The 21,593-nt window shown below is 41.2% G+C and overlaps 1 pseudogene; it reads right to left on the reverse strand.

The window, feature by feature from the left end:
- Nucleotides 1-13,776: 13,776 nt before the first annotated feature.
- On the reverse strand, nt 13,777-15,825 carry LOC108322528 (uncharacterized; annotated as a pseudogene).
- Between the last annotated feature and the right edge of the window lie 5,768 nt (nt 15,826-21,593).

A 21,593-nucleotide genomic window follows, 5' to 3' on the forward strand; every position in this document is an offset into this window, starting at 1 on the left:
GGACAACAATTGAAGAAATGCAAGCATTCCAGACATCCAGGAGCAACAGAGACACATAGGAAAATGTACACCGAAACATTTTGGCGCCCACCGTGGGGCCGAATGGCATCCCACTGAAGCTGCAAGGAACCAAGACCAGCGTTCAATCTTTACATCACTGCTTCGGATGAACACTAGGAATTTTCAGTAAAGTGAAAAATACATCATATGAGTGGTGATCTCTATGTGGAAGTTCATCAACAAGATAAGTATTATACACTGACGCACTTCTTTTATATTATAATAATATAATATATAATCTCACCCTCCCACGATTCCATAATAATATGATCAGGCAGCACGAAAAGCTCGCTTAACATTTGTTTTATTCCATTTTATTATACTTTATCATGCTTAAAGGTTTAGAAGACATTCCTTTTAGATCAGGTGTGAAAAGCTGCAGCTTGGAAACTCAACATGGCTCACGCCGCGATTTCTGCAATTTAAGAGCTATCTTTTCTGAAAAAGGCGGCGGAAGCGGAAACAGTTCTCGGTGGCACACTCTTTCTGCATCGTCAAGTCAATTCCAATTTTCAATCAACTAGCGATCGCTATGTTGAATACGCGCACCCCTTCATCATAAACACCACCAAGGGACTGCCACTCTCGCTAACACAACCGCGTACTCTAGGAATCTCGTGACTCCGCTGCCGTTGAAGAGTCTCCGATTGACATTCACCTCGCCGTTAATGGCACCATCCCTTTCGCAGGTGAGAAGAATCACAACACCATGACACCTACGACGGGTCCCCGTCATCGCTAGCAAGGGTTTCCATCAGCGTCGCCGTTGTAAGATCCACCCGGAAAAGCGCCATTCCCATCTTCGCCGACACCGACAACGGTTATGGCAACGCCATAAGTCTCAAAAGAACCGTCAAGGGTTTAATATCCGCCGCATCTTCGCCAGGATTGCTCCTACATCAAATGCGTCGGCTGGATCAACCTTGATTGCACGTAGCTCTTCATTGGTTTCAGGATTGCAACCAGTTTTCTCCTCTTTATCAGGATTGCTTCATCTCCACGATCGCACAGTCCGCAAACCGAAAACCCTAAATTCCCAAACTCAGAGACAAGCCTTTTCGGCGCCTCCAAGTACGCCGTATTGTCAGACCCATTCTCCACGTCTTCCGCAACACTCGCGCCATCCACGCCTCGTTCAGTTCTGCCTCCACGTCATCCAACCCAATTTCTATTCCCCAAACTTCAAACCCCAGATTGACCGTTCGACATCTGTACGAGCGTTCAACAACCTATGTGTCGAACGTTCGAACCGTCCTCGCGTTCGGCCTCCTTTCGATCCCTAGCGCTCGACCTCACGTGCTACTCAACCGCTCGACAACCAGTATGTGTACGAGCGTTCAAACAGTAGACGCTCGACCTCGCCTTCTGTAAACGAACGCTCGACACTCAATGTGGACGAGCGTTCAAACAGCAGCCGTTCGTCCTCGTCTTTGGATTCGAACGCTCGACACTTAATGTGGACGAGCGTTCAAGCAATCAGTCGTTCGTCCTCACCCTTCGGAAACGAACGCTCGACACTCAATGTGGACGAGCGTTCAAACAGCAGCCGTTCGTCCTCGTCTTTGGATTCGAACGCTCGACACTTAATGTGGACGAGCGTTCAAGCAGCCAGTCGTTCGTCCTCGCCCTTTGGACTCCAACGCTCGACAATCCGAGTGGACGAGCGTTCAAGTAATCGACCGTGCGTCCTCAACCTTTAGACTCGAACGCTCGACAACGCCTGTGGACGAGCGTTCAAGCAATCAGCCGTTCGTCCTCGCCCTTTGGACTCGAATGCTCGACAATCCCTGTGGACGAGCGTTCAAGTAATCGACCGTGCGTCCTCAACCTTCGGACTTGAACGCTCGACAATGCCTGTAGACGAGCGTTCAAGCAATCAGCAGTTCGTCCTCGCCTTCGGATTCGACCGCTCGACACTTAGTGTGGACGAGCGTTCAAACAAAAGACCGTTCGTCCTCGCCTTCTGGTTACGACCGCTACACGCTCCAACGTTCGTCCCTTCGACACCATTAATGTTGGCCACCCCTCTCAACGACATTCGGACGCTTGGGCTCAACCGTTCGACCATCCGTCTCATCGACGTTCGGCAGATTGGCATGAACCGTTAGGCCTTTCTTATTGACGTTCGGCCTTTACTATTCAGCCTTTAGCGTTCGGTCATGCATGATCTCAACACTCAATCGTTGGGCCATTCGGTCTCACCGCCCTTCGACAATTTGCAGCATCAATCGTCCAGCCTGCGTCCTTAATAACGTTCGTTCTGAAAATCAGCATGAAGCTTTTCAGCATTCATTCTGACTCCCGTTCGACATTTCGCTCATCCTGGGTCTCTACCGCTCGCCCATACGTCAACATGAGCACTTCAGCGTTCGCGCCACTGTCACCGCTCGACAATCAATATCAACGAGCGTTCAAAAAACCGCTCGACAAGCCATGTGACGAGCGTTCAAACGGTCCACGTGTTCAACCTATGTGTCGAGTGTCAAAAGCGTCCTCACGTTCAACCGCTCGACAATCCCTTCGGTTTCAAACATTTGGCGTCACATGTGGTCACTGCTCTGGACTCAAACGTTCGGCCTTTCGGCTTCGAGGAAGCTCGACAATTCACGGCTACGAGCGCTCCAACCTTCGGCCACTCGACGCCAACGACGTTCGTTCTCTTGGGCCCAATCGTTCGTCCATTAAATCTCACGGACGTTCGGCTTACAGCGTTCGTCGCTTCGCTCGACATCGACGTCAAACAGTCGGCCGTTCGGCCTCGCCCTTCGGATTCGAATGCTCGACAGTGCCTGTGTACGAGCGTCCTATCATTCGAGCGCCACAGTCGTTCGACCCAGCTGATGATCAGCCATCCGGCGTCAATAACGTTCGTTCTCTAGGCCTCAATCGTTCGGCCGTTAGATTTCACGGACGTTCGGCCTAAAGCGTTCGTCACTTCGCCCATCATCGAAGTTCGGCCTCAAGCGCCCAACACTCACTCTCCCTGACGTTCGGCCAACCCGCCTCAATCGTTCGGCTTTCCGTGGCCTACAGCGTCCAGCATTTTGCCTCACTGATGTCGCCGCTCCCATTCTTCCCCATTGCCGTTCGCCACTTTCCAGGTCGACCATACTTCAACACAAGCGTCCAGCATTCGGCCTAATGGACGTTCGACCACCACGTTTGCAACTTGACCAAACGGTCTCACCTATATGCTTAATATTATTTCTTATAGTGCAGATAAGCATATCTTGTACATAAAAGCGGACACTTGAAAGCCGATCATCCTGAAGCACTTCTAAACCCAGCAGATGTTCGCCCAAGAACACCCACGTGCATAAAGGGATACACTCCCGCTGGCCGATGTTCGCCCTAGAACACCCAGGTGCATCGAACAACACGTGCATAAAGGGATACACTCCCGCTGGCCGATGTTCGCCCTAGAACACCCAGGTGCATCGAACAAAGGGACACACTCCCGCTGGTAGATGTTCGCCCCAGAACACCCAAACAATCAAACTTAGGGGACCATCCCCATAGCCTAGCTTATGTTCGCCCAAGAACATCTACTTTCAAAGAATCTGTCGTTCAACATCGAAGGCGTTCGTCATTTGGTCTCAACGCTCGACATTCAATTGTCAACGAGCGTCCACTTAGTCCGTCGTTCGGCCTCAACGCTCGACAATCAAATGTCAACAAGCGTCCAAACTTCGCTGGACATTCCATGTTTTCGAGCGTTCAAAAAGTGCTCGCCAATTCAGTACAACGAGCGTCCCAACATCACTCGCAAATTCATATCAACGAGCGTTCAAGAAGCGCTCACCAATGCATGTCAACGAGCGTTCAAACATCGCTCGCAAATTCATATCAACAAGCGTTCAAGAAGCGCCGGCCAATGCATGTCAACGAGCGTCCAAATATCGCTCGACATTCATTGCAACGAGCGTTCAAATACCGCTCGTCAATCCACATCAACAAGCGCTCGTCAATCCATGTTTTCGAGCCTTCAAGAAGTTGGCCGTTCGGCCTCACGAACCCAGGTGCATGAACGTTCGACCTTTTGTTTCTTAAGCGTTCGCCAACCCAGCTTTTTACCATTCGTCTTGGCCTCTTTTTGGCTCATCAAACGCAATTGCTCGGTCATCCTTGATTTAAAACATTCAATCCACACATAAACGACAACTACAAACACGCTCCCCAACACAACCTCCCTCAAACTCATAAGTCCTATAGTTACCACGTTCATAAAACAGAACGGTTAACTCGGACTTGGGGGGCATGTTATGTAGTAAGGATATTTATGTAATAACATAAATATCTTAGATATTTTAGACAGTTAAGATATTTGTCAAAGTCACTAGCCACATTTGTAGGTAAGGTGGTTATTTTTATTTTGCTGATAAATACAATGACAGGACAAAAGTCTAGGTACGTTCTCTTTATGCTCTAGAGATCCTGAATAATACTTCAGAGCAGTATCCAATTACTCTCTTCTGAGCTTCAGCTCCATAACTCATATCTGACTTGAGCGTCGGAGTATCTTTGCAGGTACCTCCCCCTCCTTTGGCGAGTATGAAGGACAACAATTGAAGAAATGCAAGCATTCCAGACATCCAGGAGCAACAGAGACACATAGGAAAATGTACACCGAAACACCTAGTAAAAGAAGGCATATATTGTATCACGAAGTATCAACTGATCCATAGAAATCAGGTATGCAATTAATTATTTCGTTCAAAAGTTACATCTACTAAGCTATTTCAGATTTTCCACTACAACATTATTAGTTTCCACGTACCAATCAAACTACAGAAAGTTCATAAGAAAATTTTATCACCAAACAAATTCAGGTGGCATGCATCTACATGTTGATAAGGGATTCTCTAATCTATAGCATTCAAATTTTACCTTCCAAGACTGAAATCATCTCCAAGAAAGATTGCACCTATGAAAGCGGTGAAAATGATTGCCACAGGTTTGAACGTAGAACAAAATAGAGGACCTGCTTTAAGGACGCACCATGTGCATAGTAGGTAACATATCATTGTTGCAACTATTGCCTATCCACAATATTAAGCATACCTTAAACTTTCTATAACAAATATTTTTCATACCAACCTTAAACATTTATAAAAGTTAAAGCAAAAACACAAATGTAAATGTATTTCAGTGTTTCAGTTTCATGTGGTTGGTTTTCATTTTCCACCTGATATAGAACGCCAATCAGCCCTATATCCAAGTTGAGCTTCCATTCAGTTGGATCCCTCACAGCAATTAAGGCAAATACTCCACACTGCATGGTTGAAGATCAGAGTTGGAAAAATACAATTACAGCATCACAACAAATGCTCCTGCAATTGATGATATTGTTCCTAACACTTTAGCTTGGTTGCTTGAGTTCCTCCACCGTACTTCTTCCATCCTAAACCAACCATTCAATTTAGAAAATTCTTGTAGAAACAAGAATCCTAATGTTTATAATTTGAATAGACAAAGTCACAATTAGTATAGAAAAAAAAAACAAAAAAAAAACTGAAAATGAGAGCAAGTATAAAAGTGAAAGCTGGAACGAGATTAAGAAGGGCTGATGCAAGTGTTGGCGAGCTCAATAAAAAGCTAAATCAGAAGATGAAGGCCCACATGAATGAATAGAATCCAACAAAAATAATTACATTATAAAAGACAAGTAAGGAATTGATGAGTCGATATTTTATTCACTTCACTTAGTTTATTGTGCTAGAATTAATCAGGGAATTGTGCTTAATTGTTCGGTATTTCCCCATTTTTACTAATTGTGCTTAAATTGACCAGAAATTCTGATTTTAATTAATTTGAATTATCTGAGACTAATTATGTGCATTATTAATTGTAGGAAAATTATTGGATAAAATTAAGGACTAACTTCTTCTTGAAGCAAGCAAATTGTTTGAGAGTAAAAATCACAAATGAAATAGTACATGGCCTTTGTTGAAATTGAAAAATGGAAGTGGAATTGGTATATCTTGAACCGAGAAATATAATGCCAGCTTCCATCCAAAGTTCTTCATCCAAAGAATAAGACTTCTTAGACGTGGAGAAAGGGGCGCATTTCATTTTATATTCAATAATTGGAAGAGAATGTTGGCCACCAATCAAAAGAATTATACGGTCTTGGATCACATGACACTTGTTTTAATTGATAAAAGAAAATGGAAAAACGTGAAGACATGGAGGGGCCACGTGAATGAAGCTAACCCACACAAATTGGAATAGCTTACGCCTTTATTGCTAAGGAGAAAAACGAAATTGTCCAAGGAATTTGGCAACACTTCACGTAAGGGAGAGACATCTCACGGCTCCTAAGACAAGATGGAGAATTTCCTATTCTTGGAAGAAGGTGGGAGACAACAAAACAAAAGAGTGGGGCCATGGATAAAATTAAAATTGGTATAAGCTGGATGCATACACGGTTATATCTCTTACACCAGAATTTGGAAAAAGCATTATGTTTTGGAATTAAGGTGGGAACCACCACACTTTTAGAAAGAGAAGCAAATGGTTTGGCTGGAGATGATGCAACACCATACGGTTTCCTTTCACAAGCTTTTGTTTTTAATCTTGCAATTTACACGGAACATGTGCACGCATCCAGCAAGGGACCGTCCAGCTATCTCCAATACAGCAGCTACCGTTCATGGTTCATTGGCTAGATGGCAAGAAGCAGAAGCAGCAGCGTTTGATTCCAGTCCAGCACTTCACACGCACATAGCCTTCTCGGTCATGGCTGGAGTTTGAAGAGAGGCAGAATGAAGAGGCACACACGGCTGGTGCAGCAACAACAAACCTTCACGCTGCAGCTCACGGTCTGCAAGCATCGTTCTCCACGATCCAACTCCTGCTCCATGCTCCGGCCACCAACTTCATCCAGTAGCCATCATCTACACGATCTTTACGTCCACCAGCCACATGCAAAGAAGCAATGTTCCGACAGCAAGGGAAGGAGCCGTGAAGGGCTGGAACAGTCACGGAAATGGCTTCAAGCATCCAAAACAGCAACAAGACCCATAGAGGAGTTCACGTGGGCAGCATCACGATCAGCTGATTGGAACGGAGAAGGAACAAGCACCCGTGAGCAATGAAAAAGAATGTGCAGGATAAAAGAGGAAGAAGAGGACAATATTAGTTGGCAAATGGAGGGGCGCTCACCTTATTTTCTCACGGAGGACGTTGTTAAGCAGAAGAAATTCTTGCTGTTAGAAGACAAAACGGAACTCAAAACTGGACAGAAAAATTGGCTATAAGAGAAGGAGATTGAAGCAAAGAGGGCAGACGGTTTTTGGGGGAGTCTTCCTCTCCTCAGTACCTCCATTCGAGTAGAGTAGAAAAAGCCTAGGAGAGTTCCAGTAGAATAGGAGGCAGACGGCCTGGGAGAGCTCCTCTCTTCCATATAGCTCTAAATTGTTCCAGTAGTGAGAAAACTTCAGAGAGTGATTTTAATTTCAGTAAATGTAATAATGGCGTAGTGAGGGTGATGTAGGGAGTTTGGTAGAGAGGGCCGTGAAGGAGATTAGTGGAACAGTGGATAGACGGCTGGACAGTAGGTGGTTGGCACAGTAGACGTTTAACGATATGAGGTGTACGGTTCGAATTTAATTTTCTATATTGTAATGAATTTTAATTTGAATGAACAATGTAATTTAATTACCTGTTACCGAATTGTCAATTTTGATTGTTTGCAATTTAATTTTTACGTTCGTACTAATATCTTTATTATGCGAGTTTAATGTTCCTGTAATTACGTTTCTGCTGATTTTGAATTCTGCATGTTCACTGTCTTTGCGTGTCATACCGTTCGGTCACTCTTTAGAACCGTTCGTTAGTGCTTGTTGTTTAGAGACCGCTCGGTCTTAATGTTCATACCGTTCGGTCTGTTAGAGACCGAACGGCTCCTTCATTTATGCTAAATTCTACCGTTCGGTCACAGTATGGACGTTCGGTCTTTACCTTGTTGCTTTAACCGTTCGGTTGATTCTTTATTTTCTGGTTTAGCTCTGGTCTTGGTACCTTTAGCTTAATGATTCAATACTTTTGTACCGTTCGGTCACCTAATACCGTTCGTCCTTTTCCCTTAACTGTTTAAGCTACTTTTACTGTCGGTTTTATTGTGCGTATTTCTGTTTTACTGCTGCAACCGATCGTCCCCACCTTGAACGTTCGGTTTTTGATGAACCAATCGGTCTTCGACACGTTGTTGTCAAAACCAATCGGTCCTGTTAAAAGAACCATGTCTTGCTTCTTGTTAGGACGCTCGGTATTTAGCATTCGCTCCTTTCATTTTGCAGAGACCGTTCGGTCTCAATGTTATTACCTCATTTCTGTGCAATGTGCACCGTTCGGTCTTTACATTTGACCGTTCGGTCTTTTATATTACCGTTCGGTTTTTACCGTTCGATTTTTCTGCTTTTAATTTTGTTAATTGTTTTTAACTTTCCACTTTTAATTAATTTAATTTTCCTTGCAAAACAATCCATAAAACCCCTTTTTTTTTCATGTGTGATCTGAGATTGAACCACAAACATTGGTCCTTGAGAAACGACCTAGGAGTCACTTCCTAGTATCTATACTGCATTATTTTGTTGTATCAAATTTGTATGACCGCAACAGTCGTACCAGGAATCCAAATTAATGATGAGGAAAACACAAAATATGATAATAAACTAGCAATGGCAAATAGAAAAAGTAACACTAACCCAAAGAATGCAAGCAGAAAGAAGCTGCAGGGTGCAGAGAACGTGAGAGGAGGAATTTCTGATCTACATTATGTTCCCACTGAATATCCCATTAAATACTACTATAGCAAATAACCATTAAAATTAATCAAGAATAACATTGCAAAACAACACAGATCAAGAACAATTAGCTCATTAAAAAAGAGTTGCTACATGAGAGTAAAACAATAATCACGTGGAATTTTTTTCCTGGTCCCTTCCACAAGACTTTTCATGAATTAGGAGGACCATTAAATCCTGGTTTTGGTATAGTAACCACACTTTGCATACGGTTAACGGTTGAAAATATTGTTATTTATGATATAATTTTGATACTAAATACACCCTTTTCTACTTAGAAACTTGTTTGGAATCATGTTTTCTTGTTTAGTTGTGTGAATAAGAGAGTTGGGGTTGAATTTGATGATTTAGTGAGTGACGTTAACATTAATGCATAAAGAAGAATTCTTACATACATGAGAGGGAACTTGATGAAGTCTAACCCAACAACATATTCATCTCATTACAAACAACATCCATTTATCATTGATCTCTTCTGCTATTGATCAAATTGTATTCATATTTAATTTTCAGTCTTTTGCATCTTAAACCAATGATTTCGTTTTATTTATGTCTTAATTAATCGAGTCATCACACAACTATTTAGTGTCGAGAGACTTCTGGGATATGATACTTGGGCTTACCATTTTATATTACTTGTGTGATTTGGTACACTTGCCAATCCATCAACAAGTTTTTGGCGCCGTTGCCGGGGACTCACGGTTTAAACTATTCTATTTGTGTGATTCTTAATTAACTTGGACTTTATTTTTATTTTTATTTTTATCCTATTTTTAATTTGTGTTTTGTGTCATTTGTTTTTGTTTTTGTGCTAACAATGAGTTCTAGGGTTTTGTGTCTAGTGTGCAGTATGCAAAACGAACAAGTTGATTTCCACCACAAGTGGAAATCTCACTCTAACATGGGATCAGATCAATTTGGACAAGCTGTCAGACAACAATAATGGCAGCAACAACCCTCCCTCTCATAAAGAATGGCTAAGATGGATGACACCCTTCAACAGTTAATGCAGGTGTCTGATTCTCATCATAAAAATAATCAAGCAGCATTCAAGAGGATAGAAAAACAGCTTTGTCACATAATTCAAAAGCTGGATGATCTAGGGAGTAACATGAAAGCTAACTCCAGAGAAGAATGCAAAGTTGTTGTTATTAGAAGTGGAAAAGTTTTAGATGAGAGAAAAATAGAGAGAAAAGAAAAAGAGGTTGAGTGAAAAAGAAAAAGATGAAAATGAGAGGGAAAAAGAAGACAGTGAGAGAAAAGAAGAAGAGATAGAAGAAAAGAAAAAAAAAAGAGGAAGAGGAAACACATTGAAGAGGAAACTATTGAAGTTCAAGGAAACTGTAGTGCTATCATACAAAAGCTCCTACCTCCCAAGTTGAAAGATCTAGGAAGCTTCACTATTCCTTGTACTATAGGGAATATCTCTGTTGGGAAGACACTCATTGATTTGGGAGCCAGCACTAATAGAAGGAGAACCGCCGAAGGAGTCCTAACGCACTGATGAAACGGAGGAGAAGGCGTCCTAACGCCCTGATCAAACAGAGGAGAAGGAGCCCTAACACACTGATGAAATAGAGCAGAAGGAGCCCTAACGCACTGATGAAACCGAGGAGAAGCATGAAGCAGTGATGAAGATGTGCGTGAAATTGAAGGAGTAGCGCGAATAAGTGATGAAATTGAAGGAGTAGAAGATGTGCGTCAAATTGAAGGAGTAACGGGAATGGGAATTTTTTAATACTCATAGATAGCGCGTACCATAAGAAGCGTTATCTGTTTAGTTTTTAAAAAAGCGCTACGTCCTTTTCAAATTATAAATTAAAAAAATAATATTAAATAATTATAGATAGCGTTTTTTTTAAAAACGTTATATATTACTGTAGTTATAGATAGCATTTTTTTAAATAAGTGTTATTGTTTTCCAAATTCATTGATAGTGTTTATTTAAAAAAGTGCTATTTATGTGGTGTTTTTTTATAAACGGTTCATAATGCAAGGTAAAATAATAGTATAATTAAGGTATGATGTGATTCTTTTTTAGGCACCATTGAATTGGATCTTTTTTTAGACACCAATACTCAAGTCTATCAAGGTAATTTACAGAATCAATTTTTGTAACTAGTACCCATAACCAAATAAAGGTTTCAATGGTCGAACAACACTAGGAGAAAACGTATGTTACTAGATCAAAATTAAAATTGTATTCATATAATATATTATCAGTAGATATTACCCAACATTTATAATCATCATCTTTTGTATACAAAAAAACATGTACAAGTTCCAACTCAAGTGAAAAATGTCTTCCGTGAGAATGAAAGCATTACTCCAGACAAAGTGAAAATGGTGGAGAGAGACGAAGAAGAGAAAAATGTTGCCAACCCAAAAACAGGAACACACGACGACAAAATTTCTTTCGATGGACAGAAAGACCCGCAAGAATGAAAGCAATACTCCACAGAAAGTGAAAATGGTGGAGAAAGACGAAGAAGACAGAAATGAAAATGGTGGAGAGAGAGGAAATATCAAATAAAACCGCGAAATAAAGAAGAGAATCTCAAAAACCTTTCAAAAAATACCCTCCGCGTCAAAATACATCTTCTTACTAAAATATTACAAACCAACCAATAAAAAAATGTCACGTGTCTTTGTAAAAATGTTGACTGTCAGAATCGGCTGTAGCGGAATGGTTAGCGTGGAATAACAAACCAAGAGGGTTTTTAATACTACCGTGTGCCTTTTAATTTCTACTCAATTAAACTTACTTAGCAATTAATAAAGACAAATAAAGCAAGAGTAAGGTTGAGAGAAATTTGCACAGATGATTTTATCCTGGTTCGGATCTTACCAATCCTACGTCCAGTCGCTTATCTCAAAACAAGATAAACAATTCACTAATCACAAAACAATTACAAACTACAATCACAAAGATACAATTTGTAAGAGTTTAGAAACCACCTCTCTTGATACCACAAGAGATGAAACTACACCTCCTTTGAGTCTTCACAAAGGATGAACACCTCCTCCGAATACTTCATGAATGATGAACACCTCCTCCGAATACTTCACGAAGGATGAACACCTCCTCCGAATACTTCACGAAGGATGATTCTCTTCCGAACACCTCCTCAGACACACCAAGGATGAACCAGCTATTTCTTCTGTCACCGTAGCAGCACTTCACCAGCTCCACAGACAAGAGTTTCACAAGCCGAACAAGAACACACAAGTCTCAAGAATTTCTGAGTATTTTGAGCACAAGGGAAGAGTTTCTGTGTCTCTGGTTGTTCCCCTTGAGAGGAAATGAGAGTCTATTTATAGACTCATCCAAAGGCTCTTCCATTTTTCGTTTTCAGCCTTTCTTACTGTGTTAATCGATTAACTTAAGTTGCTAATCGATTAGTCACTAAAAGACAAAACAACGGATAGTCCAACGGCTCAAAAACGGCTAGTTTTTCAAACGGTCACCTTGCTAATCGATTAACCGCCTCTGCTAATCGATTAGCGCTAATCGATTAACCACCCTTGTTAATCGATTAGCTACAGTGTTTTGCTACAGTAATTTTGCAAAACACTTTCTTTTTCTAATCTAAGTCCTATACATATTTCTAAGAGTATTACAAAAGCTTTCTATATCAATACAAGTCTTCATAACATCTTGATTTTTGATTGGTCTTGACTTGATTTGGGTTGGGTTCTTGTGCAGGGCTGGAATTCACGTGGGCTATTGCGGTTGGGCTGCTGGAGGGCTACAGGTTGGGGTGTTGGGCTTGGCAAGGGAAATCCAAGAAGATAATAGTTTAGGACCTGTGAAGCACCTGTTTTACGTGGAGAGAATTAGCTTACTGATATTAAAGATAGAGTAAAATCTAAACGGAAATAGTAACAAGAAAAGGGTGATATCTTGAGGATAATTAGGGTTTTAAAAATCTGTTATGGAGAAGAGACCGGGGAGGGAAACCTTTGCGGCAGCAGTGTGAGGGAGAAACTAAGGTGTGGAGGAGGGTAGGCTGCTGCCACGAGAGGAAGAAGATCTCCTTGGACGTGAAGCACCTTCAAAGATGTTAACAAAGTTCTTTTGAATCCAGGTAAGGGGAGTAGCTAGGAAAATATCATGTGTAGGTAGGGTAGTGAATGTTGATACGTTGCATGGGTCATGGTGTTGTGATAAACGTTTTCTCTTTGTTTGTGAAATCGGTATAGAGTAACTAGGGTATATTTCATGTGCATGGTGGTTTTGTCCCAAGAATATAAGATTTTGATGACTATTCTGTGGTAATGATTAGAATCCTCACGTACTTGGAAACCCTTCAATGAGAAGAGTGTAGCTTGGAGGTTTTGAAGGTGATTCTTGCGTTGAGAATAGTGTTTTCTCTTGGGTGGGGTTTTTGCACCAAAGTAGGCAAATATGCCTTCAATATTACCAAAATGGGCAAATTTTGACCCAAAGTGAAGTCGTGGGGGGTCAAAACGACTTCAAATGAAGAAGACGTGCCCCCTGCACGACTTCGCACTGTTCATGTGAAGTCGTGCACCCCAAAAACGACTTCGGGGTCCTGTAATCGATTATAATGTACTGGTAATCGATTACAGAGTGGTGAAATCGTGACCTCCCTGCACGACTTCAAATGAGTAGGCAGAAAACGTATTGGTAATCGATTACGACACGTCTGTAATCGATTACCAGTGTGTTTGTGATCCAAGAACCACTCTGGTAATCGATTACAATGTACTTGTAATCGATTACCAGTGTGTTTTTGGTTGGTTTTAGAAAATGATTTTGCATTTTACATATGTTATGTATTGGTTGTGTTATACAAGAAGAGAAAATAAATATTTGCAATAAGAAATATTAATAGTAATATATCAATAATGGATTTGATTACAATTGGGTAAGATTAAGAAAAAACTAATGACGAAAGGGACAATTTCCCCTATGATGACCTTCGTTGCGGCAGTAAGAGCATTTTTTATGCTTATCTGGATTGGATTGATCCATTTCATTATGAAGCCTATTTGTAGATGGTCTTCCAGATGCCTTGCGTCGCATTTTAGGATCTGGTATGAAGTTTGGACCTGTATACGCAGACCAATAATCTTGATTTTGGATTGGGTGAAATTGCACTTCGTATGCCTTGAAAATGTTGTTAAGACTGTACACTGGATCGATTACTTGGGTTAGTGGGATATGCGAAAATGCACAAACAGCAATGACATGATGACATGGGAGACGAGTAGCCTGGAAGTGACCACAATCACACCACCATTCATTTAGGCTGACCTTGTAGGAAAGTGGAACAGGACGGTAGTGGTGAGGTGTTGAAATTTCCTGAACATCAAATTCAGAATTTTCACGGTTGTAGCGATGAACATGACAAAATGCGGATTGTTGTTGATTTTTCCTAATGATGTCGGCGATTTGTTCAGGAAATTGGTGTCCTGCTTATAGCATACAGTTTTCCTTTAATCCGCGTTCAACAAACCATGATTGTGTCCTCTCAAATGTTGTTTTGATGAGATCACATATTGATAATGAACGTGCTCCCTTTAAAATGGAGTTGGTGCACTCAGCAAGATTAGTCGTCATATGTCCATATCTTCTCCCTCCATCAAAAGCCTGAGACCATTTTTGTAATGGGATTTTATCTATCCATTCAACTTGTTGTGGGTATTGGTTTCTCAATGCAACAAGTTTTGCCGTGACAGTTGGTTGCTTGACCTCGTAAGCTGTAATGATGTAATAAATAAATAAATTCATTTTTAATCTTAACAAAATTATAAAAATATAAGTGTTTGAAGAATGTTTGTAGTAGTACCTAAATTGATGAATTGTTTTTTGAGGTCGTGATTTTTGAATTTGTTGTTGAAGTTGGATGCCAGATGACGTATGCAATACACAGAGTTCAAACCATCTTGTTCCCAACCAACTTCTTCTGATCTTAAGGCGGATAGTATACCCTTTCCTCTGTCAGTGATGATGCAAATATTTTGTTGATGGCAAACATGTTCTCGAAGTAGTTGAAAGAACCATATCAAAGCCTCATTTGTCTCGCCTTCTACAATGGCAAAGGCCAATTGGAAAATATTTCTATTGCCATCTTGACCTATGGCAGTGACCAAAGTTCCATGATATTTACCCGTTAGAAATGTACCATCAACTTGGAGAATGGGTTTATAGTATTTGAATCCTTCTATGCAAGGACTGAAAGACCAGAAAACTCTTTCCATAATATAGCAATTATTGTCGGTTTGTCCATCAATATGCACCAGAGAACCAGTGCATTGTAAAATTGTACCTGGGTTTGCTTCCTTGACGGCATGCAACCACCTCGGCATGTGGTTATAAGAGTCCTCCCAGTCTCCAAACTCCATAGCAAGAGCCTTTTGTTTAGCGATCCAAGCTTTTCTGTATGACACAGAATATCCGAATCAACCCTTAATATCTGCAATCAAAGTCTTGATTGGAATGGATGGATTTGTCCGGATTGAATTTGATATGATCGCGGCAATGTGACTACTATCAAGATTTGTATGATCTTGAGATAGTATTGTTGAGAAACACGAATGTTGTCCGTCTATATTTTTGATTTCCCAATATTTACGGACTTTGCTATAAGCTGCCCTCAGACGCCATTGACAAACCGTTGTGATATTCCAGACAACGAATAACATAAATGTTGGGTTTGGATTCAACGATGGTGTATTTGTAACCGTTGGTTATGTGATAATGTTTGATTGCAAGAATAGTTTCCTCCTTTGACTGGAACTGCATACCTTGATTCAACTCTGGAACGACATGTGTAGATGACTGTGTGATGTGGTCGTCGTCGTTGTTGTCATCTTCAAGTATGTTGTCTAATTCATCATCGCTGCTGAAGTCATCAACGTTATCCAATATTAAAGGTTGTTCATCGATCAACTGCGATGATGAAGATCCTGGTAAGTTTCCTGATGCCATATTTGAATAAATGTTGGGAAGAGTTTGTAAGATTGGAGAAGTAGGAGAGGTCTTGGACGTGCAGTTTGGATGGCAAAATGGAGTTCTTATAGAGCGTTTAAACGTTCATGATATGAGAGGACGTTACGGTCTAAAATAGGAAATACTAAACAATAATATATCACTGTGAATATAGCACTGTGACTGGCTTTGCAGTGTCCTCTCATAAAAGCTTTTCTCCACGAGTCACTATTGACAAAATAATTTGTTTAATTGTTGTTAACAAATAAATAACGTAGAATATATATTTATAATAATAATATAGTTTATAAATAATTAAAATTTAAAATACATAAACCATACAAAAGAATTTTAAAAAAATAAAATAAAAAAAGGGAAGTTGTGGGGTTCACCTATTGAAGTCGTGCCACCCCCCCCCCCCCCCCCCCCCCCCCCCCCCTTCCCCCCTCCCCCCTCCCCCCCTCCCCCCACAACTTCCCTTTTTTTATTTATTTTATTTAAATCCTTTTTTTATTGTTTTTACAATTTCAAAATATTTTTCTAAATTCTTATAAAATGCTTAAATATTGGATAATATTTTTATAATTCATAAAAATTGATTACATACATATAATAATATTCATTAGAAATTTGTAAATGGTATTTATGGATGCATCAATTATGTGTTACGTGACAAGAGATTGTACACATGCATTGTCCACATTTGCCACTGACCACCAATAATGCTATTCAACTTTGGTCTTCAACTTTGCTATTCAACTTTCCTATTCATTTGCATGCCTACATTTAGTGCAGATTTATGCTTCAATGCTACTACTATTGAATCACATGTCTCTCTTTTTTTTTTGCAGGTTTGAAGATTCTTTGAAGAGCACTCATTACAACTTATATGAATTGTCATTTCCATGTCCTCCTCATTCACGTGATTTGAAGATTGTTGGGCATCAATGCTTCAACTTATATATTTATATATTGGTGGAGGTTGCATTTCATTTCTCCCACGGTGTTCTCAGTTCCAATAGCCAAACCCCTTAACCATTGTCTTTGCTTTCATATCCCACTTGTCTACCCATTTCAATTGTGAGTTCCAATACCCAAAGTACTTCTCCTTTCTCATTGCTTTAATAACCCACTTTCACCCACAAAATTTAATATGACTTCTGCCCGTCAACTTCCCGTTGATATGACCCTTCTACGTCTACAAGAAAAACACATCGTGAATTCTATTTGGGAAGGCAATGAACGACTCATTTGCCCTCGAACACATGCAATTTGGATAGCAAAGCATGTCCACGAAATTGATGAAAGAATAAAGAATATTCTACAGGCAGCAGGGTTTATCCCTATTTTGCAAGCATCAAGTATGGAGATAAATCACCACCTAGTCACTGCTTTGGTTGAGAGGTGGAGAGTCGAGACTCATACTTTCCACTTGCCTCTTGGTGAAAGTACGATTACATTGGAAGACGTTGCATTACAACTGAGGCTTCCTATTGAAGGACATGTGGTGACTGGCATTAGTAGTGGTTCACTAACAGTTTTTTGTCATCAACTACTAGGAGATGTTCCTCCTGAGAATTGTGTAAGGGGCAACAGAATCAATTTGTCATGGTTGAATAACACTTTTCGCCAATTGCCTCATGATGCAACCGAACAGGTTATTGAACAATACGCTAGAGCGTATATGTTGATCATAATTGGTAGTGTCATGATGCCAGATACATCTGCAAGCATGGTGCATTTGATGTATCTTCCCCTATTGGCGGACCTGCAGAACGTTTCACAGTATAGTTGGGGATCTGCCACGCTTTCCTACTTGTATCGCGCCCTTGATCATGGGACTAGGGCTGACCAAGAGAATATCGAAGGGTGCATGATCTTGTTACAATGTTGGGCATAGGAAAGAATAACATGTCTTTCACCAGAATTACTTGATGTCACAGAACACGACATATCTTCTGGTGCAGTTTTTCCACTTGCGAAAAGATGATGTCGCACAAAACAGTCAATATTCTAGGAGACTACAACTGTCAAACAATTTCGTCACAAAATAGACGACCTATCACCAAGACAAGTATTTCACAACTGTGAACTTAATATTGTGTTATAAATTTTGTTAACATTTGATGGCTTATTTAGTAATACTTATACCAAAAACTTCAATATTGCAGTTCGTATGGACACCGTACAGACATGGTGAAATATCTCAACTCATTCCAGTAGAAGTGCCCCCGACATGTCGGGCAGTTGTGCCTCTTATATGTTTCTCTGTTGTAGAATACCAACAATCAGACCGTGTCATGCGACAATTTGGATTTCGACAAAATGTACCCCATCCACCGATGAATCTAGATGAGGAACATAAACAAGATATGAGAGGATGCGCTGATTGGAATTGGTATGAACACCATCACCAGTGGATTGCATTGTGGAACGACCGGCATAATCGTGTGTTCAACGGGATTCCTTTCCAGAAAAATGGTCACTTGCGAGATGAATCGGAGTATATGCAGTGGTATATAACTCATACCATCCGCTATATTGGTATAATAGAAGATTCAACCGACGAAGAGGTACTACAATATTCCCTCCATATAAATTATGAAAGTGTTAATATCTTGTGTTCTTTTCTGTATGACACATTGTGTTTGGCAGTATGACATGGACCACGACGAACAGTTCCACCCGGCATCTCAATACCGTGCATCTTCTTCATATCATGATCCACAAAGGTCTGCCTCTGACCATGTCAACTATCAACATCCACCTCCAAATTCAAGGTTTCATCAAAACATCCCACCGACATCAACATATCCTGGGGTTGAGACCTCTTATTTCGCCTTTCCACCATCAACACCGTTAAGTGGAGGTCCTTCCAATTATTTTGGAACCTCGACAATGACTCCACCATCTTCATACCCACACGCTTCATCCTCACATAACGTGTATCGACCGACATCTGATTTTCAAAACCTTCAACAGTCCAATGAAAGTCATCCCACGGATGAAGACCAACACACGCAGAGTCCCACACTACAACAACAATCACAAAGGCGAGGCCAACGACAACGACGAAGACCACCGTGTGGGACTGGAGGACATAGATAGACTGCTTGCCTTCTTGATTTATAAATATGTAATTTTTTTTTCATGTGGTTTTAATTAATGAATAACATTTATATCATCATAAACTGTTATCCTCTGATGTTATTATTGCATTCAACTTTATATAAAAAACAATTTTAATAGATAATACATTCAAACAATTCTAAAGCAAACAATAAATCAAATACTTGGTGTAATCCATTATCTTGGAGGCTGGTAATCGATTACAGGCTTTCTGTAATCGATTACCAGATAACCATTGTAAGGACTTAGAAGACAATTTGAACTGTGCATGACCAGACTTACTGGTAATTGATTATAGCAATTTGGTAATCGATTACCAGAAACTAACTGTAAGGGCTGATATAGGAGTTGTTGTAATACATAACCAAATAGCCTGGTAATCGATTACAGAGTTTCTGTAATCGATTACCACAGTCCACTGGTAATCGATTACAGAAAACCCGTAATCGATTACCAGCCCAACCCTAGTCTATAAATTCAATTTTTTCTCTCTCCTTACGAACCCACACCAGCAGCAGCGGCTCCCAGCGTCTTCCATCCTCTCCAAGGTCCATGATAATGCTAAATTTTACCATATTTCAAGCATAATTTTAGTGGCAAAATCAACTCCTTTCTAACTTATAACTTGCTTAATCCTCTTGTTTTGTCTTGTTTTCTAAATAATTGTGTTTTTGGCTACTTTGATGTACTTTCATCAATAATCCCTTGTTTTGTAGCTAAAAATGAGCTTGGAAGAGTCTCCAACAAAGAATAGAGCTGAACCAAAGCAAGCACACGCAGAGACGCTCGTCGCCAGCAAGAGGACGCTCGTCCAGGACGTTTAGAGGGGACGCTCGTCCAGAAAAGACTTGGACGCTCGTCCAGAAGCCAGGAGAGAGGACGCTCGTCCAGAGTGGAAGCACAAGCGAACGCTCCTCAAGAAGGCAGAAGAGCGGACGCTCGTCCAAAGTGGAAGCACGAGCGGACGCTCGCCCAGCCAGGCAGAAGAGGACGCTCGTCCAGCTAGGCAGTAGAGGACGCTCGTCCGAAGAGTAAGCGTAGTGGACGCTCGTCTGGCAGAAGGGGACGCTCGTCTTGTGGACGAAGAGAGGACGTTCGACCAGAAATCATGGGACGCTTGGCCAGCTAGAAGAACGTTCGTCCAAATCCAGATGTTCCGCGCCGAGCGCGACAGAGGGGCGCCGGGCGCGACTTTTCGCGATTTTTGATTTTTTCCAGAGAGTTTCACGCCCGAGCGTGAGAAATGGGGCGCCCGGGCGTGACTTTCCAGAGAGTCTCGCGCCCAGGCGCGAGACAGAGAGGGCGCCGGGCGCGATTTTTCTGATGTGGCAAACAGTGTCTATTTAACCCTAAAACGCGAAGGGGTTTGGGTCTTTGGTTCTTTGGAGGCGCAATTCACTCAGAGGAGGGCTTGGAGGGCTGCTAGGGCTCGTGGGAACACTCCCTTCTTCCTCTTGGGTTCTTCATCTTCTTCCATGGCCATTTTGTAAGCTTAAAGGCTCTCCATGGAAATGGAGAGCCAAACCCATCTTGTTGGGGTTAGTTGTACCCATTGAATTCTTGTGTAATTGTTGAATGATTTGAATATATATATATATATGCCTTTTCTATCAATTGCTAGTATTCTTGTTTCCAATCTTAAAGCTTGCATGTAATGGGGACGTTCATGACTTGATTTTGGGGTTTTATGGATTATGGGGACGTAAGATGAAACCCAGAACTGAAATAGGAGTCCTTGTGGTTCATTGATTCTAGGGATGGAAGATGATTCACATGTTGTCTTAGATCCTAGCTCTTTAATGCGGGTTTGCTTGTTAGATTGTCCAAGGGATTGGAGTTTGATAAGGAAAACCTAGGCTCTTTCACCTAAGGGATTAGGACTAGAGTGTTTTAGTGGATTGACTTTAGTAAATTGATAGAGAGGAGATGAAATTAGTCATACACAAGAGTGCATTGGTCCCACTCCGTCCAAAGCTTGCAGCTAGCTCTTTTTCACTTTCTAATAATACCTTTGGATAAATCCAATTCTTGCTTGCTGGACTATTGTGGTCTCACTCAATACCATACTCTTTTATTTGAAAATCTTCGTAGGCAGGGACTCTCGCCGCGACCCGGATAATGCTTCCTTTTTGACGATGCCGGATCGATGCCAATGCCCACCTCTTTGGTTGGGGAGCCAACGAGTCCACCCAAATTCTGTACTGATTCGCTCGCTTTGTCCACCTTCGCCTCTTCAAGTTGGCTCCTTCTCGAAATGACTAAAGTCTGACCAAGACTGGTCCTTCGTAGTTCTTTCGCCTTATCTGGCTCGTAGATGGCTCTTGGAACTAGTGGTTAACCATTTCTACGCGAGACCATCGTTTATTAAGAATGAGCTTCGTCAGACTTTAGTCATTTCGAGAAGGAGCCAACTTGAAGAGGCGAAGGTGGACAAAGCGAGCGAATCAGTACAGAATTTGGGTGGACTCGTTGGCTCCCCAACCAAAGAGGTGGGCATTGGCATCGATCCGGCATCGTAAAAAAGGAAGCATTATCCGGGTCGCGGCGAGAGTCCCTGCCTACGAAGATTTTCAAATAAAAGAGTATGGTATTGAGTGAGACCACAATAGTCCAGCAAGCAAGAATTGGATTTATCCAAA

The sequence above is a fragment of the Vigna angularis genome, chromosome 9 (assembly GCF_016808095.1).
Source record: "Vigna angularis cultivar LongXiaoDou No.4 chromosome 9, ASM1680809v1, whole genome shotgun sequence".
NCBI classification, from domain to species: domain Eukaryota; kingdom Viridiplantae; phylum Streptophyta; class Magnoliopsida; order Fabales; family Fabaceae; genus Vigna; species Vigna angularis.